This window comes from Phyllostomus hastatus, unplaced genomic scaffold (genome assembly GCF_019186645.2).
Source record: "Phyllostomus hastatus isolate PE091 unplaced genomic scaffold, TTU_PhHast_1.1 phas_scaffold_1674, whole genome shotgun sequence".
NCBI lineage: Eukaryota > Metazoa > Chordata > Mammalia > Chiroptera > Phyllostomidae > Phyllostomus > Phyllostomus hastatus.
The window spans coordinates 9,688,864-9,716,688 of record NW_025334011.1 but is presented as its reverse complement, the minus strand read 5'-3'; the positions used below and the strand labels follow the sequence as shown (position 1 = coordinate 9,716,688).

Here is a 27,825-nt window from a genome sequence, read left to right as displayed (position 1 = left end):
TTTCTCCATTACCATTTATACCCCTTACAATTTCTTCCACCTCCACTCACTCCTCCCTGGAATCACCACACTGTGTTCCTTGTCCATGAGTCCTTTTAGTTTTCTGTGTCCCTCCACCCCTCACTCTCTCCCCCAGAGCTGGCAGCCTGCCCTCTATCTATGAGTCTATCTCTATTTTACTTGTTAGTTCAGTTTGTTTATTATATTCCACACGAGTGAAGTCATATGATATCTCTTTCTCTGACTGGCTTATTTCACTTAACATAATGTTCTCCAGGTCTATCCATTCTGTTGCAAAGGGTAAAATTTTCTTCTTTTTTTTAATAGCCAAGTAGTAGTCCATTGTATAAATGCCCTATGGTTGCTTTATCTACTCATCTACTGATGGACACCTGGGCTGCTTCCAAAACTTAACTATTATAAATAATGCTGCAATGTACGTAGGGGTGCTTATATTCTTTTGAATTAGTGTTTTGAATTTCTTCAGATTAAATTCTCAGAAGTGGAGTCACTGGATCATAAACGAATTTCATTTTTGATGCTTTTGAGGAAACTTTATACTGCTTTCCACAGTGGCTGCATCAATCTGCATCCGCACCAACAGTGCAAAAGGGTTCCCCATATTACCTCACACTGGTCAGAATGGCTATCATCGGTAAATCTTGTATTTTTTTTAACACAGCTGTTGGTATGGGTGGTCCCAGTTCTTAGCCCACATAACAATCCTGTGGATGTAGATGGTCACAGTTCTGAATGGTGAGTGCGAGTCTAGAAAAATCTAGGTCTATAAAAATCTGACAGCCCAGCGAGCTCTGTAGTTTCCACTCCCAGATTTTTCAACATGTGAGAAAAAGCATTTATTTAAGGTGTGTGTTATTAGGTATGTATTAAAGGCAGCAACATTAAATTTCTAATCAGTATACCTTGAGAAGAAGGATTATCGTGTGTTCAGGAGCCCCCAAGTCTTTTGGATTTTCTGAGGAAAGAAGCAAACGTGGGCCCAGGTTGACAGGCGTTCTGAGCCATGCCGAGAGGTTGGGTGTTATCTGGGTGCGATGGGGAGACTTACACATTAGTCAAAAGTGATATGGCCAGATTGTGCTTTAGAAAACTCTGTTGGCATTTTGGAGAAGAGATCAGGCAGCGATTTCCAACTAGTGTGGTGAAAGAACGTTTTAAAACATGCAGTATCTCACTGTTTAGTCAGGGGCACTGCCTTCTTTTCCCTTAGACTGTCAAATTAAAATATGGCAACAGCCAGTACAATAGCCATCCAGTGTGAATGAATCAAAATTGTACCTATTTTTTGTCTTATTGGCAAAAAACATATTTTTGGTGTGTCACAGAATTTTAGAAATTAGTTTATGTGGCATGAGATAAAAAAGGTTGAAAATCGCTGGATTAGAGAAAGGCAAGATTAGAGTCAAAAAGGCTGCTGCCACAACCTAAAATGTTACAGTGCAGAGTGGCGGTGGTGCATGCAAAGACTAATCATTTATTCTTCCTGTCCAAAAACACAGATTGCCTGTCTATTGTTTGCCTGGCATTCTTGCTAGGCATTGGAGATTTAATGCTAAATTGCCAAAACAGTCCCTATGGGTTTAGGGTCTAGCACATATCTAGGTCCCGCTATATGTCAAAAGCTTTTTTTAAATTGTCAAAAACAGCTTTATTTATGACACATATTTTGCTAAATCCCTCCACCCTAGAAATGAACTAAAAAATAAACAAAACCCACTTCCCACCTCTGTGTCCACTTCCTCCCTTTCCCTCCAAATAAAAGAAAAAGGCAAAGGGAAAAATAACTAAAAAACTGAAAAACAACAACAACAAAAAAACCTTCCCCCCCCAACCCCCCCCCCAACAATACAAGGTAGTGCATTTCCCCGGGGAAAGGGGAATTTACACCGGAGCCATTGGGGGTGAGGGGGTGCAAAACCCCGCTATAGAAACCTGCAAAGAAACACACTCAAAACAGAAAAAGAAACAAAAAGAAACAAAACATAGCACCCGGGATCTGGAGGAGCAGGGAGCCAGAAGAGGGGTGGGTGGGATGGGTGGTCGAACTGACAGGACAGGCGCAGGCAGGAGAGCACTGTGAATGAAACTGAGGGAGGAGAGGGCGGGAAGGTAATGAACAGAACAGCTTGGTGTCCTTCCAGAGACCTGGATTTAAAAAAGCGCAACAACAAACAAAAAAAAAATTGCCTCCTATCATTCATGCCCACCTACCCTTCAGGAGTCCCCAGCGGGGTGAAATCCTACCATCCATGCCCCACGGAGGGGGAAACTGTGGGAGCAGCTTGCGCAGTTGAGTGGAATCCCTGCTGAATGCCCGGAGTGAATGAGCAGCCCCCTGTCCCAGTCCCTGGGTCTTAGTCACTCCTCAGAGGAGGTCCCTCCTTAGCAGTTAGGTATGGGATTCTTCCATCTGCCACCGTATCTCTCTCTCTCTCTCTCTCCCCCCCCCATCTCTCTCTTCTCTCTCTCTCTCTATCTCATCTATCATCTATCTATTTTCTATTAAGGTCACCTTTAATTCTTTCTCCCCTTCTTTACTCTTTTTTTTTTCTTCTCTCTCCTCCTAATACACACTTTTTAAAGGAAGGGGAATACCATGAAGTTGCTCTACTCTAGTCTCTCTAGTATGTGTGTATGTGGAGTGGGTGGACCTGCAGACACACCCCCAGGGCCCGCCTGCTGTTAAAACCACAGTGGAATCCTGGTTGGGACCAGTTGGTGGTTCCCAACCACGTTATTGGGCTCATGGGAAACCCCAGCCTGTCGACTGATGCCTGGTTTGTTGGTTTCTTTTGGCATCACCTTGATTCCTCTTCCTCTAAATAGGGGCTCATCTAAGGCCAGGGGAGTCTTCACTACTCTTTGAGAATTCTATATCCACAAACACTAGGAGATGGCCGCTACATTTGCCACAGGATATGGGAACACGGTTGACTGAACCACAGCCACAAGAATGTGCTTCCAGCTCTGGTGTGGTGCACCGCAGCCCACATGGGCAGCATCAGCCTCCATCTTCTCCTCAGCCGACATCACCACCTGCCCGGCACTGCCTGGAGGTGCACTCACATTCATCTGCTTCTCTGCCTCATTTTGTAGCTCCTTTAGCTTCCCAGCCTCTTCCTTCATCTCCCTGACGCCAGCTTTGATCACTTTCCAGCTCTGGGTCTTCAATGGCACCATCCCCCAGGTTACCCTCAACCAGTCTGGGCTCCTCCTCCCCCTGGTTGTGGGGTGGGGATGGAGGGACCCAGAGCCAGGCCCAGGGCCCTGGGGTTCTAGGGAGGGGGCGGCCAGGGCTGAGCAGCTCCTGTTCAGGTTCAGGCTCCAGCAGCAGCGGCAGCTCCTAGTGTAACAGGGTAGTGAGCATGAGTCTCCTGATAATAGGGGAACATCCCCACAATTCTACCTTCAAGCAGGAAGGGAGCAGGAAGGTAAGCCTAAAAAGTGTAAAATACAGCATTTAAGGCACATTGCATAACAAAGGTAAATTAACAACCTGTGCCTTCCTGAGGAGAGAAACTTTGGAAGCTGCAAAATTGTGTACCTGACTGTGAGAATGTACACTGGCAGAGTGACGGTGACATGGCAGGGAGGGGAGCTCAAACAGGACCAGCGTGAGCTGTGGGGGCAGATACCCGCCCTGGATGCTCATGGATCACTGGGAACTCTTGCCCTAAAGCTGGCAACCAAAAGAGGATCAAAGACACTGGGAAGCTAACAAAAAATTCTGAACACTAAGGCACCATAGGAAGAGTGGGATGTTAGGTCAAGCAGGAAGTTCTGAGCTGAGCATTCAAATTAGAGCAGGCCGGTAGCACGAGGTCTGAAAGAGGTCTGCCACGAGGTGGGGAGGTATGCTTGGAGGTCTGCTCAGAAAAGATGGTGGCAGAGCTGGCAGAGCTGGTAGAGCTGCAGGGACCTGCCTGGCCAAACACACAGACATGTGAGAGATGCTTGGAGCTGAACTGTGGTGGTGAATGCTGAGCTTCAGACTTCTGTTTTTCTGAAAGATGGTACTACTGAGTGGTGTATTCTGAAACTGGTCTGGCAAGGCGGAGGGAGGCAGGGCTACTTGTTTTGGGGTGTTTTTAAAGGGAACGGAACTTACTGGCAGAAATCTGCTATTATTCTAAATATGTATGAAATTTAAATAAATAACCCCTTTCCTTTTTCACCAAACTCTTTCCTTGGGAGTCAGGCAATCAAATCCCCCAGCTGTTCCACAACAGCATTGAATGGTTCTGTAACACTCAGGCTCCAGTACCTCAGACTCCAGGCCATTCCCACAGTCCCCTGTGCCCACTGAGGTCCCCATGGACCCGGGCCAAGATGCCTGGCCCCAAAGCCCTGACTGCCCACAGTCCTGCTGCCACACCAAAGGCTTTCTCTTCATTATCTCAATGACTCTTCACAAAAACTCTGTGTGTGTGTGTGTGTGTGTGTGTGTGTGTGTGTGTGTGTGAGAGAGAGAGAGAGAGAGAGATGCAGGTGCTATTGCTATCTTTCTTCACAGATGAAAAACCTGAAGACATTAGAGAAGTGTATGAATGGACAGATATTAAAGAAGTCAACCAATTTGGTTTTTTCTGACATAGAATCATGGCTGATCTAAGCTAGAGAGCTTAACTCAATCAGTGCACTTTCAACTAGTAGTTCCTACTTTCAACTACTCATTGGACAATCAGCAAACACTGACAGCTTCATTTCCAAACCCAGTCCCAAGTTAATTTCTCTGCAGCTTTTGTCTCCAAACAAGTGGTTTTGTATAAAGTTAATTAATACTTGGTGCTTTGAGATGAACATGTATGAAGACATTCTTTTCTGTTATATCCACGGTCTCTATATACTCCAGGTAAGCCATGCCAGAAGAATGGCATATCCCACTTCTACTTACCATAGTTCTTCTTCAAATACACATTCTTTTTCTTTACCTGGATCTGTTCATTCTCCTTCTCAGCTGAGGTAAAGTGACACTGCAGTGTCAATTTAACTAAATAACTACAAAGTCACCAGCAACCACTTCACATCTCAGTAATAAGAAGAGTTCTCAGGCTCTGTCCTCGGACTGCCCGCTGGTGTCTTGACAGAGTTCTGCCCACAGTCTTCCTCTTTTCTTTCAGACACTCCTTATGTAATAGGCTGTAAATTGACCAACTTCTTCCATTCTTCCCCTTGCATTTGTGAACCTTGTGAAATGCCTGTTGGGATCATCCCATAGATTTTACGATCAAAATTTCTAAAACTCATGTCTTGGCATCTCAGTGAAAACAACAAATTGTCCTTTAAGTAGTCCCATGGTGTGTTGATTTTTAAAAATCTGTTCAGGACCATAATAGAAGTAGCAGACACCAGACCAGTGCTATTTCCTCTAACGTTTTCTACTTCCTGTTAATGTACTTTCTGCTCCATTCGTCTCTGTGCCATTTCCTCTCTGACTGGCCTCCTTCTCAGCACCTTTCCTCCCTCTTGCAAGCCTGCTTTTCCTTACTTTAAACACTGCTGTAGCCCCCAAACTTCCAGATCTTTCTCCTCCAGTCTCCCCAATTCCCTTGTAATATGCCCCTTTGTCATCATTAGACCTCTCAGAAACCTTCCCCTTTCCCAGTAGGCAGCATATTTTACTTTTATGAAAATAGAATATAAAAGAATGCGGTCACTATGATTATCACATTATGTCAAATTACCTTTTACATAAACTATTTAAATCATTTTTTGCTATCATTCATAAGCCTACAGGATTTAACATAAGAAAATACAGCGGCATGCCATTTTATAATACAGTATAGGTAAATACACATGGAGACATCGATTTATTGTAGGAATTGACGTACATAATTATGGAAGCCAAGAGGTCCCACCATCTACTGTCTGTGAGCTGGAGAACCAGGAGCTGGTAGCATAACTCAGTCTGAGAACAGACTGTTCTCTCTGAGAACAGAGAGTATCAACGCCCAGGGGCAGAAGACAATGGCCCAATGCCAACAGAGAGCAAATTTGCCCTTCTTCCATCCTTTTGTTCTATTCAGGCCAGCAACAGATTGGATGATGCTAGCACATTTTGAGAAGAGCCATCTGCTTTACTCAGTTCACCAGTTCAGGTGCTGCCCTCTTCTAGAAACACCTTTGCAGTCATACCCAGAAATAGTGCTTTACTACCTATCTGGGCATCCTTTGAGCCTAGTCAAATTAAAACGAGAAATGAATAATCACACCATCCCAGGCAGTAACATGGAGAGGACAAACACGACAGGGTAAAGGGCTACTCGGAGGCTACCGTGGAAAGATGGGAGAACTTCACACTCAGGACTAGAATTTCCTGTGGACTAAAGAGGGGCTGTCCCAGGATGTAGGTAAAAGGGCAGTGCAACACAATTAACAAAATATTTTATAAAAAAAGAATAAAATGAAACGTTTTCTTTTTTTAATATGTTGTCTCTTACCTACTGATATCAAATAATAAAAAAAGAACAATTAGCCAACCTAATGATTATACTTAAGAAAACTTTTTTGTTTAGAGATTTTTGAGAGAGAGATAGAGAAACATCCATTTGCCATTCTACTCATTGATTCACTCATTGGTTGATTCTCTGGATGTGCCCTGACTTTGTATGTACCCTGACCAGGGGTCAAACCTACAACCTTGGCATATGGGAAGGATGGTCTAACCAACTGAGCTACCTGGCCAGGGCCAAGAAAACTCCTAATCTAGAGATTGGTATAATGATATATTATACCAAAACTATAAAAAGATAAAGCTAATAAAAATAAAAAAGATAAAGTAAAACCTACAATTATAAAGCTACCCTGCATCTTAGCCTTGATTTTTTAAAAAGATTTTATTTATTTATTTTTTAGAGAGGGAAGGGAGGGAGAAAGAGAGAGAGAGAGAGAGAAACATCAATGTGCGGTTGCTGGGGGCCGTGGCCTGCAACCCAGGCATGTGCCCTGATTGGGAATCGAACCTGCGACACTTGGATTCACAACCCATGCTCAATCCACTGAGCTATGCTATCCAGGGCCTTGATTTTTAAAATAGTACTGAAATATTCACAAGGTAAGAATTATTTTATTTGTATTGTTGTTCATGTATAGTTGTCTCCATTTTCCTCCCACCCTCTCAATCCTTCCCCCCTTTGGCTTTGACCATGTGTCCTTTACACATGTTCCTTGACAACCCTTCCTCTCCCCCCACCCCATGATCCCCTCCCCACCTGCCTCTGGTTACTGTCAGTTGGTTCTTTATTTCAATGTCTCTGGTTATATTCACAGGGCAAAAATTCTTAAATTTTGTTTTTAATAAATATTATAGTGGTGGAACATAAAAATTTTGAATATAAAGGGACAATATGGAGATATTAAAAGAGGATTTATCCTAAGTATTACCTTAGGTCCATGTAAAACTTTTAAAAGACTCCATTGTTGGTACCACATAAACCAAACTGACTTTGTTGGTTGTTTCAATCTTAGGTCGTGGGACATGAAATTCAGAACTTTCTCTCACCTACTGCCTACTGTGGGGGAGAGAAATTATGGGGGAAGGAGATGCTAAAGGAGAAAATAAGGAAATTGAATGAAGAAGAAGAAAGATAAAGAAGGAGTGAGGAGGAAAAATTGAAACAGGTTGAGAAAAATAAGAGAAAAAAGTTGGCTATGGGAGAAAAAGAGTGATAAAAGAATGTAAAAAGGAAACTGAAAAATGAGCTGCTTATGCAAATAATGTTTACATATGATTCATTTCTATCTTTACAGACTAGAGCATGCAATCTAGTAGGGTTTTTTTAAACTTTGCTTTCATTATATCTGTTTTTTAAAGCAAGGAATTCTTATCATTTTTCTTTTACTTCTCTGCCAGTCTCTTCTCACAACATTAACCTAGAATTGGGTGGAGCAGAAAAAGGAAAACAGAGAAAGACACTGATAGGCATCTGGAAATTTGAAGCTAGTCACTACTGGCCCTTAAGTTCTTGTGGAGAACACTTGGAGAACTCTGCCTGGAAAAGGTGAACCTAATGGAATCCCTCTTGTGATGTAAGCAGCCGAGACAAATGAACGCAGATGTGTGGCCTCTCGTGCATTCCTCGCTTTCTGGGAAATCATAACCTATCTGCTCTTGACAGGCTTTTCCTTTAAAGAGCCAAGCATCTTGCCAAGCCATCTTTCAGCCAAAGTCATTTTCCCTTAATTTACAGGAAAAAGAGGAAGACACACTCCCACCCATCCTTTTCTGAGCTGGTTATTTTCCATTTCAAATTAACGAGCTTCCCACAGTGAGGCCAATTTTCTCAGATAATGAAATCATACTTTTGTTTTACATGAGGCAGTTCTCACTGATGTGGGTCCCAGCTATTTAGGGACAAAGTCCTTAGAATAGCTGAAAAGAAGGACTGCAACTGTTTTATTGAGATAAAAGTTATCTCCAAACTCTGCCCAAAATTCTCTCCAAATTTCTCTGGCCAACATTGACAGAGGAATTGACAGTGAAGAGTTTAATACTCACTCGGGCTATTTCAACTATGAATCTATATTTTTAGAGTCTAATAGTGGCTGGTAAATGTTTAAAAATATATGCTGAAAACATTAAACAGTAGTGATTCTAGACCAGGTATCCATCGTCATCCCGTTTCCACAGAACGTTAACCTCACAGGAAAAGCACACCTCTCTGTGTCATTGTATCAAGGAACACACACTGAATAGAGACTTGTGGGCCTGTGCACCTGGTAGGCATGAGAGACTCACACCTTACAGGGAGTAAATATAGAAAAAAGAAATGATGTGAGTCTCAGTAATAAAAATTCCTGTTTCAATCTCCTACCATCTCTGAGCCCTTAAGCTCCGAAGAATTAAAAACTGCACTAGAAGTTATTAGAAGTTATTTCGGGGCACAAAAAAGAATCACTTTCAGTTAGCAGAATCAGAAAATGGGACAATTTGTCTACCCAGGAACATATTTCATGAAAGTGCCCAAACCATAGATATTAGAATGACTAGCTTCTCTGAAGAAGAAAGGGGACAGCGAGCTTCTGCCCACCTGAAGAGCTAGCCAGACCTGGGCTGGGGGAGGCGGGGTGTGGAGACTGTAGGAGAGAGTTCAGAGAGATAAGAGTAGGACCAACACAGGAAAAATTAGGGTGGGGCCAAGGACAGGGATGAGAGTGGCTCTTTCTCAAATATTGACTTGAAGCATTACAATGAAAACTAAAGGATTAGTGTTCCAATGATTAATATAAAGTGTAAGCATTTTTCATTGGTAAGCATGAGTTTGCAGTCTGAAGAATTTGTAATTTTACAAGTGAAGATGAACAGGGCAACAAGTAGAAATTTTACAGGATCAATTTTCAACAAAATATTCCATTCTGTTATATGCCTCATTATGTTCTCGCTGTGTCCTAGAAGATGGGGACCAGTAAGAAGGGGACCAGAACACACCCTGAAACAGCCCACTAATCACCTTCCCCTTTATGCTGGGTCAGGGAGTGAAATGACACACAAAACAACCCATGAAATACCTGAGCATCCTATTGGGGAGGGTAGGTTTAACATGAGGAGAAAAGTTCATTTATTCAACAGAGAGTTACTTCACATCTACAATGTGCTTAGGCAATGGGAGCTGAGGGTGCATCCACAAATAAAACACTGTACTTATGGGCCTTTTTCCCAGTGGGGGAGACAAAGAATAAACAAATGAACAATACAATGTTTGATAGTGAGAAGTTATATAAATAAAATTAAGCAGAGTAAAGGAATAGAGTATAAGGGTGATGCTATTAAGTGGAATGATCAGTGAAGAAACATCTCTCTAAATAGCTGCCTCTCCAGCAGAGACCTAAGTGAAGACAGGAAGGGCATCATGTGCTGGGAAAAGGAAACAGTGAGTGCAAAGGTCCTGAGGTAGGAGGTATATGCTTGAGGCAAGAAGTATATGCTGTATGAAATATGCATGTGTTACACGCAAGAAGGCAAGTGGGATTGGAGTGGAGTTAGAGTGAGTTCACTCATCTGATGTCTCCCTTGTGTGAATAGCAAAGTTAATTACCTAATAACTATAGCTTCTATCCAAAAGAGTTACTGGTAACAAACCTGGAGAGGCAAATTGTCTTATATGAGTTCAACCCATTGGTCCTTGAGGTAATAAGGATAAACCTTCCAGGACCATTGCTAGTTCATCTGGTACCTTTGTGCAAATTAGGGAAAGGTGTCTCTTCCTTTCAGAAAACACCACCTCGCAGTAGGGTGTACTTCTTGGCAGATGAGGCTTGGCCTGGATTTCTGCTTTCACTTGCCAGGTCAGGCAGGCACCCCAGGCTGGGCTCAACCTGCACAACACAGTGCAGTGGCTCAGAACCAACACTTTATTCCCTACACTATCATACTTCCCCTACTAATGACCAGGCAGTTCCCAAGCCATCAGTTTCATGGTTGAACTCTGATGCCGCTCCTAATGGCTGACTAGTGGAAAAGACGAGATAACTGGATGACAGATGGAGTGTGAGATGTGTCCAAGTCTTTTGCTGTTGTAACAAATTACCACAAATTTACTAGCTTAAAACAACATAAATTATTCTGTAGTTCTAGACGTCAAAAGCCCTAAAATCAAGGGGTTAGCAGAGTTACTTCTATTTCCTTGCCCTTTCCAGCTTTGGGAGGCCACTTTCATTCTTGGCTTGTAGCTCCTTCTTCCATCTTCAGAGTAGCAGCACAGCATCTTCAGGTCTTCCTCCCTGCTTCCCCACTCACCTCTGCTTCTGTTGTCACCTTTCCTCCTCTGACTCCCGCCCTCCTATCCCCTTCTTATAAGGACCCTTTGGTTACATTGGGACCACCTGGATAGTCCAGGCTAATCTCCCCATCGCAAGATCCTAAATCCAATCACACCTGCCAAGTCCCTTTTGCCATGTTAATTGAGATGGCAGCTTCTGGGGACTAGGATATGGACATGTTTGGGAGAAATAATTCCTTCTACCACAAGATGTAGCAAGAAAGCTCATTCACTGAGAAGGCCCCTTGTTCATCACTGTTCCTGGCCTTAAATATCTTTCAGAGATTCATTCTCCTCTCCTTGAAGACTTTCTCATTGTTTTTTCAGAATTCACTGTGAAAATATAAATGCCTTCCAGAAGGTATAACATGTTAAACATATTTGGAGATTTCAGTGGGAGAATAAGGACCCTGGGAAATAATCACAGAATATAAGAAGTGTTTGTGCACTATAAGCAAAAAACCCCAAAGCATTATCTGTCAGTTTTTTCTAAGAGCTAACCTACCCTACAGAATGAGCACATGACAGAGAATCTCAAATTCTTGTAATTAATCAGTTGTTAACTGCAAAGATGGCCTTTAATATCTTCGTGTCTTATTTTCCTCATTGTGAACTAATGACATTTAAACGCTTGTATATGGAGGCCCTTTGACAAATGTTACAAACTAGAGTAGCTAATATTTCTTTAGTGATAAGTCTTTGACATGCACCCTTTCCTTTAATGTTCATAATTGCTCTTTGAGATGGGTGCTGTTGTTCCCGGAGAGGGACTGGGACCGAGGCAGTTCTGGCCCAGCATGGTCTGCAGTGTGTGGGTTCTTGACTTCATGCAGGAAAGATTTCACAACACAAGTCCAGGTGATTTGAAGAGTACATTTATTAAAGCTGGGGACAGTGAAACAAAGGAAGGGCTTATGGTAGGAAAGGCAAGATCGTAACAACAGGAGTGAGCCTAGAAGGAGCTGCCTTGGTCTTTTGGAAACGTGAGGAAGAGCTGAGCTTATATGAGGCTGCCTTGGCCCTTCAGAAAAAAGTCACAGAGGCAGAAGAATTCACCTTCGCTGGGCTGCATGGACTCAGGAAACAAGTTACAGAGGCAAAAGGGCATCCCTTGGAGACAGATTCAGAGGGTGAGCCTAAGAGCTGACACTGCCCACTGCTCCCCTGGTTGCAAATCTCATCGGGACACTTACAGCTTAGGAGGGGGAAAGCAAAGACACAACCCTGAGAAAGAACAGGGGTAGGAAGAAGCATGGGGTTGCCCAAGAGAGAGCCCAAACCTTTGTTTTAAGAGTTTTAACCTATTTTCTAAAGGTAAATTTTAGAGAAGGATCTCAATACACTATTTATCAACTTTCCAGGTATGTCCTTTAATATACTGATTGATCAAAAGGAGCATATAGATGGGTCAGGATCATTCTCTGGTCAGTTTTACCCTCAAAGAATGTCTCAGAAGAAGGACTGGGACTGAGGGGGGTCAGCCCCAGCATGGTGTGGAATGTGTGAATCATTTGCTCCTAAGTGTCCTTGAATAGGGAAGACAAGACCTTCTGATTGTTTAATCCTCTCACCTTCTTTCATCCAGCCTTCCAATCCCCCCTCCCTTCTGACAGCTGTCCAAAGCCAGCTGCCGTGGAGACAGAGACAAGAGTGTGGTAATAGTCAGAGAGAAAGTGGGTGTGGATAGGCAGAGGTGGGCAAAGGGAGGATAAACAGGGACGGAAAGATACTTTGCTTTTGGCGATGGGCTCATGATGCAGTGTGCAGATGATGTTTTTGTTGAATCGCACACATGAACCATTGGTTTTGTGAACCAATGTCATCCCAATAAATTCAACTAAAAAATTCATCTTGCACCTCTGGCTAGTGTGGATCAGTGGATTGAGCATCAGCTTCCCAACCGAAAGGTTGCTGGTTCAATTCCCAGTCAGGGCACAAGCCTGAGTTGCAGGCTAGGTCCCCAGCTGGGGCTGCATGAGAGGCAACCCATCAATATTTCTCTCACACATCATTGTTTCTCTCCCTCTCTTTCTCCTTCCCTCCTCTCTCTTTAAAAATAAATAAAATTTAAAAAATATCTCGCAATTTATTATCTGGCTATACATTGCTCAGCTGTTTAATGATCTGTCTCAACTCCCCTGTTCCACTTGTCAGGAAATTTCCCTAGCTTTTTATTATCCTGCCTCCCTATTATTACTCCCATTTAATAGGCAAGGAGACTGAGGCTTGGGTCAAAAAATCTGACAAAGGTCATATAGGGAGGATGTAGCTGAGCTGGGATGTGAACCCAGAATCATTTAGGTCCAGGATCTCTGCTTTTTATTATTCTAGATTATTCTGTCTGTAAATCATCGATGGGAAACTGCACACCAGCCTGAGGTACAGTACTGGGTAGAGCATTTGGGTGAGGTTACAGCAATGAGGCTGAGAAAATAAAGCCAGGATGTCTTTAAAATTGCAAAGGCAGTAATTTCAAGGTGATTCAGGAAAGAATCACTGTTTGCAAAGGAAAATCATTGTAGTTACGGGGTTGACATTATGAGCCATTGTAAAATTCAGGCACCTGGGATGCAAATCAGCAGAGGCTTGCCAGTCCCTCTGCCCTCTGCCCCTCCCTGTCCCCACCTCCACACTCCATGGAGACCACAAACAATGGCCAGTGTCAGGAAAACACACACTTACTTTGTTTTTAAATTATTAAACACTCAACTCAGACTTTAGAAAAGAAGAAAAGAAAAAAAAATCCTGAAGGTATCAGAAGGAAGAAAGCAAGATGATTTATGAATGAACAAATTAGAAACAGAACATAATTTAAATGAACAAATACATTCAAATGGGATTTCTTTAATAAGAAAACTTTCCACCAAAATGGACTAATCCTGAAATTTCCATCCAGCAAAACACAAATAAAAGAAGAAAAGAAGAAAAAAAAATAAGAAACACCATAGAATAGATTATATAAGAGACCATTATAAACAATTTAATATATTTTAATTTAGACAAATGTAATTTCCAAAAAATTGACAACAGAAGAAATGCAAAATGGGAATAGAACAAATGGGAATGTATTTTCCTGGCCTGGGTCCCGTTAAACCCTCCCATGAACATTCAAGAATGCTCCTCACATCTCTGCAGCCTGAACTCCTACCCCTTGCTTCCTCCTTTCTTTCATCCACCCTGCTTTTCCTGTCCAGATTCCTCCTGACTCAGCCCTTCCGGTCCCACCAAACCTGTTCTATCTGCCCCTCCCTAGCCACCGTGTGTCTTGTGGAATTCAGGCACAGTTCTGAACAAACTTCCCTGCAAGTTAATGTACTTTTAATTTGTTATTTATTTATCAAATTATTGTCTTAATCATGAGCAAAAACAGGGCAAAGTCCTTGTTCTCTGATAACTTATATTTTTAGTGGTGGAAGGCTGATTAGTATAATACCTCCACAGGTGATAAAGGGAATGGAGAAAAATTAAGCAGGCACTGAGACTCCCCAGTGCTGAACATCTGATTGCCTGAATTTCGGTCAACAACTGCTGGATGGATTTTCTTCTGCCTCTTTCCTTCTGTCACTAGATTCTCTCCATGTTATCTGACACATCTTAGTCTCATTATCTAGAATAAAAATCGTTACCATATAGACATAGTTATGCTTTTAATCCTCATTACAAGCCAATCTGGTAAATACTATTGTCACATCACATTTTATACAGATGCAGAAATTGAGATACAGAGGGATTAAGGAACTTCAAGTTCTCACAGGTAAGTGGCTGAACTGGTATCTGAACCACAGTGCCTGTCCCCAGCCCATACATGTTACCCCTACAAGTCTGTCCATACACCTGACCAAACTCATCTTACACAGACTCCTTCCACATTCCTCCTCTCCACTTCAAAATTACTATGTATTTTCTTCTCTGCATTTGTTCAAAAATTGTCATTCCTCTTTTCCAAGCTTCACCTCTGCACCCGTCCCTTTCTCTTGCACCTTCTGAGACCCTTTCACACATCCAATTATGCACCATTCTTTTACCATTTTAGAATGAGGAGCAGGGTAGTAGTGTGAGATGAACATGCTTTCTTTTTCTTCTGCTCAGTACACAGACCTTTGCCCTCCTTGTTCTAAGGTGTCTGTAATCTTGAATGATTAGGGTTCTTATCACAAGAATGGTAGCAATTCTTAAAAAACAGGCATAATCACCTGCAAAATAGGACTGTACAGCAAGAACAAGCCTTCATTTCACCCCACCTCTAACACTTCATTTAACCAACTAGGTCTTAAGGGGTCAGCTCTTAAAGTTCTCCTACTGAGTGGGGAAAATCTTAGTCAGCAGAAGGCTTAGCAGAGCTCCAGGGAAGCAGAGGCAGAGAGGAGAATAGGATTTAGGGACTGTGAGTAGAAGGGAAGCTTAGAGGAAACAGAGCCAGGCAGACTGCTCCCTTAGTTGCTCCCTTTTTAGGATTTATCCTGGAGAGGACAGTCATATTAAAGGAGTGGCTCCTGCCAACTGCATGGCTAGCACTCCAAGAACCATCTCTTGGTTACGCTGCCCCATCATGGGGCTCAGCCACTTCAAGGAAAACTTGGTTTCTATGACAAAACAACATCTTACATTACTTTAGTTCTCCTAGCTTTCTTATTTTCTTTTCTAGATTTTCACCTTTTCTTATAATTTTCCCAGTTCCATTTCCTTCTCTTTAGGGTTGTTAGAGCCACCTCTAACAACCAAAATAGTCTTTATTTGGTGGGGGGGAAACCACTTGATTTGGCTTTTAGCAGGGGGCATGGGTAAGAGGCTGTGTCTTCGGTGGTAAACTCCCCCACCCTAAGGGTGAGCTGAGGACTGGGGCTGAGCCTCAGGCGGGTCTCCTGTGCCTGCTGCTCCCCTGCACAGCTCCTTTCCCTCATGCTCAGAGGACAGGAGACCCACAGTAGTCACTCACCTAGACAGGACAACAGATGACTCAGACACTAGCTTCCCATCATGGGTCTCAATCTTCTGAACAACCACCGTCTTAGAGGAGCTGGTGCTGGTGGGGCTGGAGAAGCCAGAGCCCATGTTGGCTTGGAAGCCCAGGCCATCATTGAGGTTTCCATGAACCAGACTGAGCCCACCAGAGTAGCCACAGGTGGTCTCAGTACAGATACTCATGTTCTGCATCCCAGACTCCAGCAGCTTGTGGTGGGTGGCAACCTCCACATCCAGGGCCAGCTTGATGTTCATGAGCTCCTGGTACTCAAGCAGCTGCAGGACCATGTCCTGTTTGGTGGTTCTCAGAGCAGCTTCCAGCGTAAACATGTTGGTCTGAGTCTCCTTGAGGGCCAGCTCTCCATGCTGCTCAGCATCGTGGTTGGCCTCCAGGGAAGCCCTCCGGACTTCGAGACCCTCAGTCTCAGTCTGGAGTCAGTGATGTTCTGGTTTATCTCAGAAATCTCCATCTTCGTGTGACACAGGCCAGTCAATATCTACAGCTCCTCAGACTTGGTCTGCTACATGGTCTCAGCCTTAGCCTGGCCATCTCCTCATAATGGCCTTTGACCTTGGCGATGATGCCATCTAGGTCCAGGGAGTGCTTGTTGTTTATGGACAGCACTACGGACTTGCCAGAGATCTGGGACTCCTCTTCGTACAGCTGCCTTCAGGAGTCAATCTCATCAGTCAGCCCTTCCAGGCTGGACTCCAGCTCTACCTCATTCATGTGTTATCCACATCCTTCTTGATGAGGGCAAATTAATTCTTCATCTCTGTGCACTTGTTTATCTCGTTCTCATACTTACTCTTCAAGTCCTGCACCAGCTCCTGCATGATGCCAAACTCCACCTGCAGTTCCTCCTGGGCCAGTGTGTCCAGCTGCTACGGAAGGTTGTTGCTGTAGCTCTTGAACATGCTGTCCATGTTACTGCGAGTCATCTTCTGCTGCTGCAGGAAGTTCTGCTTGGCCTCCAGAATCTTATTCTGCTGCTCCAGACTCTGCATTCAATGGATGAAGGAAGAAAACTTGTTGAGGCTCTTGATGTGTTCCTTCTCTGGGTTGTGCAGCCTGGATGTTGGGGTCCACCTCCAGCTGTAGGGGGCTGAGCAGGCTCTGGTTCATTTGGATGGCTGTGATGCTCCCTATACTCTCAGCCCACCAAATCTCAAGCCAGATTCATGTTGGCGCCTAGGCCAACCTGTTAGCCACTGTGCAGCCGGGAAAAGGCTGAGGAACTAATATGGGTGCTGGGCCCACTCGAGTACCGGAGGCTGCTGAAGGCACAAAGGCCAGAGATGGACACCTTGTAGGTCTTCTGGGTCAGCGTTGTGGGCACGGTAGAGGCTGGAGTAGAGGTGAGGAGGCCAATCCAGAGAGAGATTCAAGCCCTTCTTTCATTCTTGGAATGTGAGTATTCTGCAAAGTTTTGTCCTGCATTCTTTCTTTCCTTTACTGACCTCATTTTTTTTAAAGATATTAACTGTCACCTCTAGAAAGATGTTTTCCAAATTCATATATGTGGTCATAACTTCTCTTTTGAACTTCTGTATTGTATTTCCAAGCCCTCCGAGATATTTTCACCATTCTGTTGCCTGTCACTGCAACTCAGCACCATTAAAACCACATATATTCCTTGCCATCTCCCAAACGGTACTTTCTGCTTCCCTACAAATATTAATAACATCACTAGTCTTTGTGAATTTCCCAACTTTCCATTCTGAGGAAAACTCCTCAAAATATCTCACACATGTTTATAATAACTTAGTGAAGTACCTGGCACATTCTACTTATAACCAGATGCTAAGGGATTGCTATATGCTGATCATTTAATCCTCTTAACTCTGAGCTTGTTACTACTGTTACTATCATTTTATAGCTAAGGAACCTGAGGCACAGAGGTTAAGGTCACACAGCTAGTAAATGGCAGATTTTGGAACTTGAACCCAGGCAGCCTATTTTGGAATTTGTACTTTTAACCATTCTACTATGCCACCTCTCACAAGATAATGAATGAAAAACTGATACAAATCTGTATACATAACATAACTGTAACTATGTAAAACAATCAACCTAAATATTTAGGTATAGAAAAAAGATTAAAAGAAAATATCAAGATGTCAATAGTGATTATCCTAGGTACAAGAAAGACTGAAAGCATGTTTATTTTCTATCCTCTACTTTTTTTTATTTTCCAAATTTCCTAATAATATTTATAATGAAAAATACATACTATATAGTATGTAATTAATATATAATACATTTTGTAGCCCTGGCTAGTGTAGCTCAGTGGATTGAGCATGGGCTGCGAACCAAAGTGTCACAGGTTTGATTCCCAGCCAGGGTACATTCCTGGGTTGCAGGCCATAACCCCCAGCAACCGCTCATTGATGTTTCTCTCTCTCTCTCTTTCTCTCCCACTTCCCTCTCTAAAAATAAATAAATAAAATCTTTAAAAATATATATAATACATTTTGTGTTCCATTTTTAAAAACATTGAAACATGGAAAATAAAATGGCAGCATACTTCCTTCTCCTCAACAACAAAAAAATAACTTCTACATCTCTTCTATATCTAAATCTTCCATTCCATTTCACCATCCAGGTTCTGGCTGTATTTCCTCCCATTGGCATATTGACTCTTATTTGATTCCTACATGCCAGATTAATCTTTTTTATTGTATCCTGGCAGAATGTATTTTGATTATAATATAATTTTGATTAATTCTATATTCAATAGAAAAACATCTTTTTGATGTTTTTTCTATATCCCTTCCCTATTCAGTGGTTTTCTGTCCTCCCGTTACTTGTGGAATTCAGCTCAAACTCTTTAGTCTGGCGTTAGATCTGTCCACACTTGGTCCCTAACCTTTTCCGCAGCCTCTTCTTCTGTTTGTTTCCCCCTATGTATCCCGTTACCCAATCTGCACCATTTCTTACCTCTGCTTTGCTCTTTCCCAGCTCCTTGCCCCTCCCAGGTCTCGAGAGAATCCTGAGAGAAGTGAACTGGTCTTGGCCAGCTTGTGGAATGGTTGGGAACCGGCTCCTGCTTACCAGTGGCCAATGTCTGCTGTCTGTCTGCTGTCTGCAGGTGCGCGCTCCCGAGGACTGCCCTGCCTGAGAGCCTTCAGAGTCGGAGGCCTAGGCACAGGGAGTGATTCTCAGCTCTGACAATGCACTTAGCTTAGCATGTGTGTGTGTCCTGCTCTTTGTTTCCCTCTGTTCTGCGTGTTTCCCTGACAGAATCCACAACCTGGTGTTCTGCACAGATCTGGCCAGATTCAAGTTGGATCCTACCCAGCCTTCCTGACTAGTGTGCTCAGTGGGTTGAGTGTCCTCCCGCAAACTGAAAGGTTGCCGGTTCGATTCCCAGTCAGGACACATGCCTAGGGTGCAGGCCTGGTTCCAGGTGGGGCTGTGGGAGAGGCAACGGATCAATGTTTTTCTCACACATTAATGTTTCTGTCCCTCTTCTTCTCCCTTCCTTCCCCTCTCTCTAAAAATAAATAGGTGAAATCTTTGAACGGAAAAGAAAGACATTAGCCAGTGCTTTTTTCTGGGAGGAAAATGTAACCCACAAAAGCAATTATTTCAAGGGTTTTACTTAACTGTGTAATCAAATATTTAATCTTTGATATTTGGTAGTTTTAATTCTCATGCATCTTTCTGAGAAGCCACACTTTCCGCAAAGTTAATTAATTATGGAAATTGCATGGAATTCAAAACCTTGCCTAATGTGAATGTTACTCAACTAAGTTTCAGATTTAGCAAAACAAGTTGTTCTTCAGTAACACTCTATATACAAGTTAAGTTTTTTTATAAAGCTAATGATGTGTAAGAAAGGAGAGAAACAAATGAGTATGTATTACTAACTGGAAATACACATTATTCCAGGCAAGTCTGAATTCTATGATTCAAATTACGTGAACAGTCTTTTAAGCTGAAAAAGTAAATGTGAAAAATAAGCCAAAAAGCAGTTCACACCCCTTGTACACAGTTGGTGAGAATGTAATCAGTTCAACCACTAGAGAAACCAATATGGAAGGTCCTCAAAAAAATTAAAAATAGAATTACTATGTGATCCAGCAATTCTACTTCTGGTATGTCCTCAAAGAAAATAAAAACAGAATTGCAAAGACTTATCTGCTCTCCCAAGTTCACTGAAGCCTTATTCACAATAGCCAAGATATAGAAACAACATAAGTGCCCAATAGTAGATGAATGGATAAAGAAGATGTGATACATATATATATATATATCATACATACACACACACATATACATACAATGAAATATTACTTAGCTGCAAGAAAGGGGGACATCCTGCCATTTTTTTGAAGCATAAATGGACCTTAGGCATATATGCTAAGTGAGAGAAGTCAGAGAAAAACAAAGTACTATGCAATATCACTTATATGCTAAATCTATTATAAAAAACAAACAAACAAACAAACAAACTCATACAAACAGAGTAAAATGGTGGTTACTACAGGACAGAAGTGCGGGGAGACAGGTCAGATGGTGTTTGAAGGCACCAACTTACAATAAGTAATAAATAAGCCCAGCGATCTAATGCACAGTATAGTGAAAAAGACAACATTGGATAATGATCATCCAACTTACTAAGAGACTAGAACTTAATTATTCCGACTGCAAAAAAGAAAATACAGCCCTGGTCGGTGTGGCTCAGTTGGTTGGAGCATCATCCTGTACCCTGAAAGTTTTCAGGTTCGATTCCTGGCCAGGGCACATGCCTAGGTTGCAGGTTTGATCCCTGGTAGGGAAGCCTACAAGATGCAACCAGTCTTTCTCACGTCGATGTTTCTCTCCGTCTGTCCATCTGTCTGTCTTGCTCCCCTTCCTTTTTCTCTGAAAACAAAGATAAAATGTCCTGGGGTGAGGATTTTTTTTAAAGGTGTAATTATGTAACATGATAGAGGTGCTAATTTTTGCTACAATGGCAATCATATTATAATACATAAATGTATCAAATTAAAATGTATACCTTAAATTTACTCAATGTTATATGTCAAATACATTTCAACTAAAGAGATTAAAAAAAAAAGATCTTAAGTAACTGAAGACAGAGAAGACTTTTATTTATACTGGAATATCTACCTCTGCCTTAACTGTGATATTATTACCACAATCCTGTAATTATCTTATAAACTCCCAGCAAAAAGCACACATTCAGAACTGCTATTTTCAGCTACTCTTCCTGGAGTCCAGTGGCTGAAACTTATTGTACAAAGTATTAGTCTGCCATCTGCTGGTTTCCACAAAATTTATGGGAAAGAAAGAGTGGAATCAAGCTCTGCCTTACTACTTCCCTTTTTTGAATCATCTGTCAGATGAGACCATAGTAAACTGGAAGAAGGAAGTGTGGAGGCCTTTTACCTTGGTACCTGGCAGTATAATTCAGCCTCTGAGTTCTAGAAAGATTCCCAAGTAAACAAACAGAGCACTCTAATGCTATTCAGTGGTAACAAAATCCTCTAACCAGCAGATTTCAGAAAACAGCATGGACAGGAAAGTTTCCAGGGAGTGGGGTGTGGGGCTTGGGAAGGATGAGTCAAACCAAAGAAAATTACTTCACCCTTACATTCAACAGTGTTTCGTCTGCTGCTTTCCTGTAAAACGGGATTAGCAGCAGGGTGTGAGGAGATTTTCCAGCTGGAATGTGGAATTTGTCACTGTCAAAAAGGAGTTTTGTGCAGTGAGAGGTCATTGCATGGGGTTCAAGGACAGAAGTCAGCCCTACACTGTCCAGTGCAATAGCCACTAGCCACAGCTGGCTATTATGCCTTTGAAATGTGGCCAGTCTGGACTGAGCTGGGCTGTTAGTGGAAAATACTCACAGGATTTCAAAGACTTAGCATACAAAAAGGAACATAAAATACCTTGCTAATTATCTATGTTGATTATACATTAAAGTGATGATATTTTGATATATTGAATTAAATGAAATATATTATTAAAATTGATTTCATCTGTTTAATTTTTAATGTAATTACTAGGAAATGTTTAACTTAGAAACGTGTCTCTTATTATTTTCTTCTACACAGAGTTGACAAACACTTGCAGCAAATGTCTACTGAGCACTTACTGAGTGAGTGATAAGGGGTGCCCGACTGGGACACTGTCCTAAGGATTTTATGCACACTGGTTGTTTACTTAATCTTCATAATAGCAGTATTAAAAGTATGTCTCATTATCCTTCCAGTTTTACACATCACAAAACTGAGACTCAGAGAAACTAAGGAATAAGCCTTTCTAATAGGTAAGTGGCTGTGCCTGGGCTTGAACTCAGATGCTTAAGGACCCAAACCCAGGATAATCTCATCCACTGTGCACACTCTCCCTGCCAGGCCACCTTGGGTTTGCCGCTGTTGAAGTGTGTTGCTCATTCCCATTCTCTGACCAGCTCCATGGCTTTGCCATCAGCCTTTTTCCCTCTTTAAGAACGCCCTGCTATTAATGCTATAGTCAGGTTAAAAAAAAAAAAGGCTTCTCTCCCTTACATATTTTCCTAGACCCAGATTAAAGAACAAATTTGGAGATGAATGGTATATGGAGGTAGAATTCTTTCCAACTACTCCTTCGAATTTTTGTCCATCTTGGCTTTCAGTGTCTCAAGGTATAAAATTTCTCAGACACCATAAATCCTTGAGAAAGTGCTCTAAGAGGTTTTAGACAAAAACAGATTTTCCAGATTTGCCTGGAATTTTTTTCCTTTTTCTTTTCAAAGGAGGAAAATTCTGTTTATATAAAAGCACTAGGCAGAATTTCTATAAGTCTCAAATTCTTTTGTTATGTGTATGCATCGAGGACACACAGTTGTTTGTAATCTCTCATGCGATGAAATTAGGCTTTTGATCTTTTTAGGTTTTGTGGAGCAAATCTTAAATTTTTAAAATAAGTAAGAACTGTTATTTCTGGAATCATTATTCAGGAACAAATAAATGTAACCTCTTCTCTGTGTCCAGTCACTTGCTGCTTTGTCTCTGACTGTTTTTTTGGTTCTCTCCAGGTGTGAAGTGCCAAGAAATTTTAGCAGTGTATAGCAGAGAAAACCCCCCCAAAATTGTATGTATAACACAGTTTCCTAGTAAAAGCATAGAAAACAAGGACTAAATTTTGGAAAGCTTGGCCATCCGTGTGCCTGTCCATCCACCCATCCACTCACCTACCCATGCCAGACACAGGGACCAGAGATTCAAAGAAAAACAAAACAGAACTCAACACCCACTTCTCAGAGTTTATATTCTTTGAGAAAGGCAGACAATAAGCAAATAAACAAGCAAAACTACAACAATAAGCCTACAAATTGATTTAAGTCCCATAAAGGAAGCGAGTGGAGTGCAGAGATAGAGGTCAACCTACTTTAGATCGAGTGCCCAGGAAAGGCTCCAGTCCTACGTGGCTGGTGAAGGACCTGGAACAGCAGCCCAGGCAGGAGAACCACAGGAGCTCTCAAGAACAGGCACTTTTGGGAAAGGGGTAGTCGATTCTGGTGTAAGAGAGTGAGCAACATCGAGTATGCAGGACGTATGCAGGGAGAAGCAAGTGTGGGAGAGATCCTGCAGGAACTTTAGGTAGAGCAAGGAGTTTGGGTTTATTCAAATCTCCAGGGAAGTGACCGACTGAGAGGTTCAAAGCAGACGGGTGACACGTTCAGATTTATAGTTTCTAAATGCTACTCTGGTCGCCGGATGGGAGGTAGAAGAGGCAGGATATGAAGTTGAAAGTGTTTCCTGGCATTGAGTATTCTTTTACTTCTTGACATTACTGTTCTACAGGTTTGCGGTGCTAACAATTGTGTGTAGCACCTAGATTCCCAAATTGCTCCATTCTTTAAAAATTTTTTTTTAAATTAATCTTGGAGAGAAGAGGAAAGGGGTGGGGGGGAGAGAGAGAGAGTGAGAGAAACATTGATTATTGATTTGTTATTCCATTTAGATTCATGCATTCATTGGTTACTTCTTGTACGTGCCCTGACTGGTGATCAAACCCACAACCTGGGCCTATCAGGACAACACTCCAACCCACTGAGCTACCTTGCCAGGGCCTTGCTCCTTCCATTTTCTTTCTTGCTATGTTTTTAAAATTTAGATATAACTGACAGATAACATTGTATTAGTTTCAGGTGTACAACAGAATGATTCAATATTTTGTATATAGTGCAAAGTGACCACTACAATAAGTCTCATTAACATCGGTCACCATACAGATTTTTTTTCTCATGATGAGAACTTAAGATCCATTCTCTTAGCAACTTTTAAATCTGCAACACAATATTTTTAACCACAGTCATCATGCTGTACATTATGCTCCCAGGACTTACTTATTTTACAGCTGGCAGTTTGTACTTTTTAACCCTCTTCATCCATGTTACCCACAACCCCCCTCCCCTCACCTGCACCCCTTTTTCCTTGCTATTTTTGTTTTCTGTCTGCATATTTAGAATCTTTAAGCTCCTAAGAATACTGTTTCTTTCCTCAAGGCATTCTAGACATCTGTGTATAACGTACTAAAGCAGGGTAGCTCTTGTCCCAGGTGTGTCTGTTGTACCAAGGACCCAGGCCCAGGCTCCAGCTTCTGCTTGGACACCCATGAAACACCCTCCATGGAGCATTGCAGAGCTTTTCACTTCTAAGCACTCTCGCTTGTCAGCAAAGTTCTTTTTGTAATATGATGAAATACAGTCTGTGGATCCGTGACAGAGCTCAGTGCTCCTGAGGACATGCCCTGTGAGCCAGGGAAGGCACCAACCACATGGCACCCTCCCTGCAGCACTGCAAGCTCACACAAGTCCTGTCAATTGTCCCACTGGGGTTTATTGGGAGGGTTCTGCACTTCCCTGTGTGCTAATCCGTTCAATGGGCCACCTGGAATGTGCCACCTGGCTAGTGCCCCCATTCCCACCTGATCCCATGGATTGGCACTCCTCTTCCATCTCTCTGTGGCAGCAACACCTTTCTCAAGGAGTGAGAATGCTCCTGGTCCTGGAGATCTTTCGTATGCCCCTCCAGAACTGACCTCGACCCTTCTCAGCCCTACTGTGAGCTCCAAGGGGCTGACCTGTGGGCAGCATGCCGCTGGTTTCCAGCTAGCTTTTGCCAACAAAGAACCCCAGCAGGAGAACAGACGGAGGAGAATGTTCTTACCCCACTTCTTCCCTTGAAGTGGCCCAGGGCAGACCACACCCCATTCTCTCTCCCTGGCTCCTTGCACATGGCCAGCTCTTTTGGCTCCCTCGCCATGTCCAATACACCAAATGACAGTAATGGCACCCCTGCTGTCGCTGGTCCATGGAGAGCCCATCCTTTGCCACTTCTGTCCCCGAAGTGGTTCGGAACTGCCTTCCCCAAGATGTGCTACTTTGGCACGTAGATTGTTTTGGCAGTTGATACCCTACAGGCTCAGGAAGAACATTTACTTTTCCTTTAAAGAATTTAAATGTGGGATCTTGCCCATAATAAGAATTATCACCAGAAATAACATTTTTATGAGCTATTATAGGACAGGACAAACTTCTAATTACTGAACATCTGCTCTTCTTAACCATGCTGCAATGCCCTTCCTCCCCTCAGCAGCCTCCAGGCACCTTACCTCACTCTTAGCTCAGAAAGTCATGTATACCTCATTTTCCTCCACCTTTGAATCTCTCCTGTAGGTGGGGCTCTTGCATGTACTCATGGAATGAAATTGGGTTATTTCCTCTTGTTGATCTAAACTTGAGATCAGAGAGAAGAACCTAGAAAAGTAGAGGAAATTTTCTTCTTCCACATCTCTTTATTAAATGCTTCTAAAATTATCCCAGCTTGAATGTGCCATCTCTTTCCTGCCAGGACACCGACAAATACAACCCTGTCCTTGAGGGTCCCTCTTGCCCTCCCCTGTGACAGGATGTAAGTAACTCTGACCTCTGACCTTCAACTGAGAGTGACCACTGTCTTACCCATCCCTCTCCTCCTTTCAGCAAAACGGTTCTTCCCTACAGGACCACACCCTGTTCTCCCAAGTCTAGGGCCACTTCATTCATTCCTGCTGAGCACGTGCCTTGCAATGCAAATAAAGTCTATAGAGAAAACAAAATAGCCCCAGCTACAATCACAGGCTACCTGTGCTATTTATTCTCCATCCTTGACTATTGATGAAGACAAAAATTGGGAGTGTATACTAACCCCCAAAGCAGAGCAGTAATATACAACCAGATACAAATACGGTGAATAGCATTATTATTCAAGAAGAATATCAACAGCTAACATTTATTGAGTCCCTACCATATAGTAGATGCAAGCCTAAGCACTGCCCATAAAATAACCATTTAATCCTCACAGTACTTTTAAGAAACAGGGACTACTAGCATCTCATTTTACAAGTGAGAAAATTTAGACACAGCAAGGTTAGGTGACTTACCCAGGGTTAGACGGCTAGTAAGTGGCATTTCTGGCATCAGAACCAAGGTTATTTGACTATAAAGTTGATACTGTTAACCATAATATTGTAAATAATTAAAGTCTGTTGTGAAATCTTAGTAAGGAATCCTGTGTTCAGTGCTTAGAGCTGGCTGTTTGGATATCCCATGTTATAAAAAATATTGGTAAGGAGAAAATAAAATAAATATCGGTAGGTCAAGTAAGAAAAAAAAGATGGACTGCTTACGGTGTTGGAAACAAAATAAGGAGAGGTTTAAAAACTACTGCCAAATAAGCTGACATTAGAACACTGGGTTAGGGCAAAGGGCATACTTTAAATTCCTTTCATTGTTAATCTGATGAAACACACTTAGATGTAAAATAGATTATTGAGGAAGATATTAGATCTCCTAGGATGCCAGCCCTTAAAAAGAGGGTATGCATTCATTCATGGCAATGGTCCCAAACTTCGGTGTAACAATGATGAGGAAGCTTGTGAAGTAGAAGTTTCCCTGGGCCCCACATCAAACTTCTCAACAGGAATTCTTAGGGCCTCATGGTAGGCAAACTAATGTCCTCTCAGAGATGTGCTCATTCTAGCACCCCCAAAACATGTTCCTAACGTGGCAAAAAGACTTTGCAGGTGTGATTAAGCTGAAGCTCTTGAGAAGAGAAGATTATCCTGAACTGCCTGGATGGGCCCAAAATACTCACAAGCATCCTTATAAGTGAAAGACAGATGCAGGAGTTTTAGAATCAGAGACATGAGGACAGGAGCCAGGGTCTGAGCGAGGCAGCCACGAACCAGTAAATGCCAGCAGCTTCTCGAAGCTGGAAAAGGTGAGAAAACAGATCCTGCCCTAGACCATCCAGAAGGCGTGCACCCTACCTTACTCATTTTAGATTGGAGACCTCTGTCAAACAATAAAATAAACAATTTGTTTTAAGCCATTAAGTTTGTAGTACTTTGTTACAATAGCAGCAGAAAGCTAATACAAAGTTCAGTTTGGGAATCTGCATCTGTAACAAGTTCTAGGTGCCTCCATTGCAGACGGTCTTGGAGGAACACCACCTCAAACAGACAACCAAGCCAGGGGCCTCCAGCAGCAGGATAAAAGTGAGCAATGGTTCATCTAGCTTTTCCTTTTTAAAAAGAGTCTCCCTTCCCCCAGTTTAAAAAATTCAAATAATATTCTGGTCTTTTATTTATTTTAAAAATATGGGTTATTCATTTACCACATACAGCAGTAATCGATCAGGATATACTCATGAAAGTACATATAGGTTAAAAAAAAAAGCAGTGCATTTAGAGTCGGCTGGACCCGGGACCCCATCACTTCTGACCTGTGTATCTGTGCAAGTTTTGTCACCTTCATGAACTTCTATTGTAAACCCACTTGTAAGTTTTAGGATAGTAACACCAGAATATGTGTATCTCAAAGGACTTGACATAACCACAGGTGCATAATAGATGCTCAAGAAAATGTAAAATGCTTTCCATTTTCCATCTTTCCCTCCTTCCTTCCTTTCCTTTTTTCCACAAATGTAATGACAAAATACTGTTAAGATTCCATGTATGTGAGCCTTCAGATAACAGTTCATGTTCAGTCTTTGTCTCTACAGAGACCCGTAGATGAAAGGTGCTAACCCCTTCCACTTCCCA

The 27,825-nt window shown here is 42.3% G+C and overlaps 2 pseudogenes; both read right to left on the bottom strand.

The window, feature by feature from the left end:
* Positions 1–2,642: 2,642 nt before the first annotated feature.
* LOC123831067 lies at positions 2,643–4,336 on the bottom strand (annotated as a pseudogene).
* Positions 4,337–15,710: 11,374 nt separating this feature from the next.
* Positions 15,711–24,835, bottom strand: LOC123831066 (annotated as a pseudogene).
* Between the last annotated feature and the right edge of the window lie 2,990 nt (positions 24,836–27,825).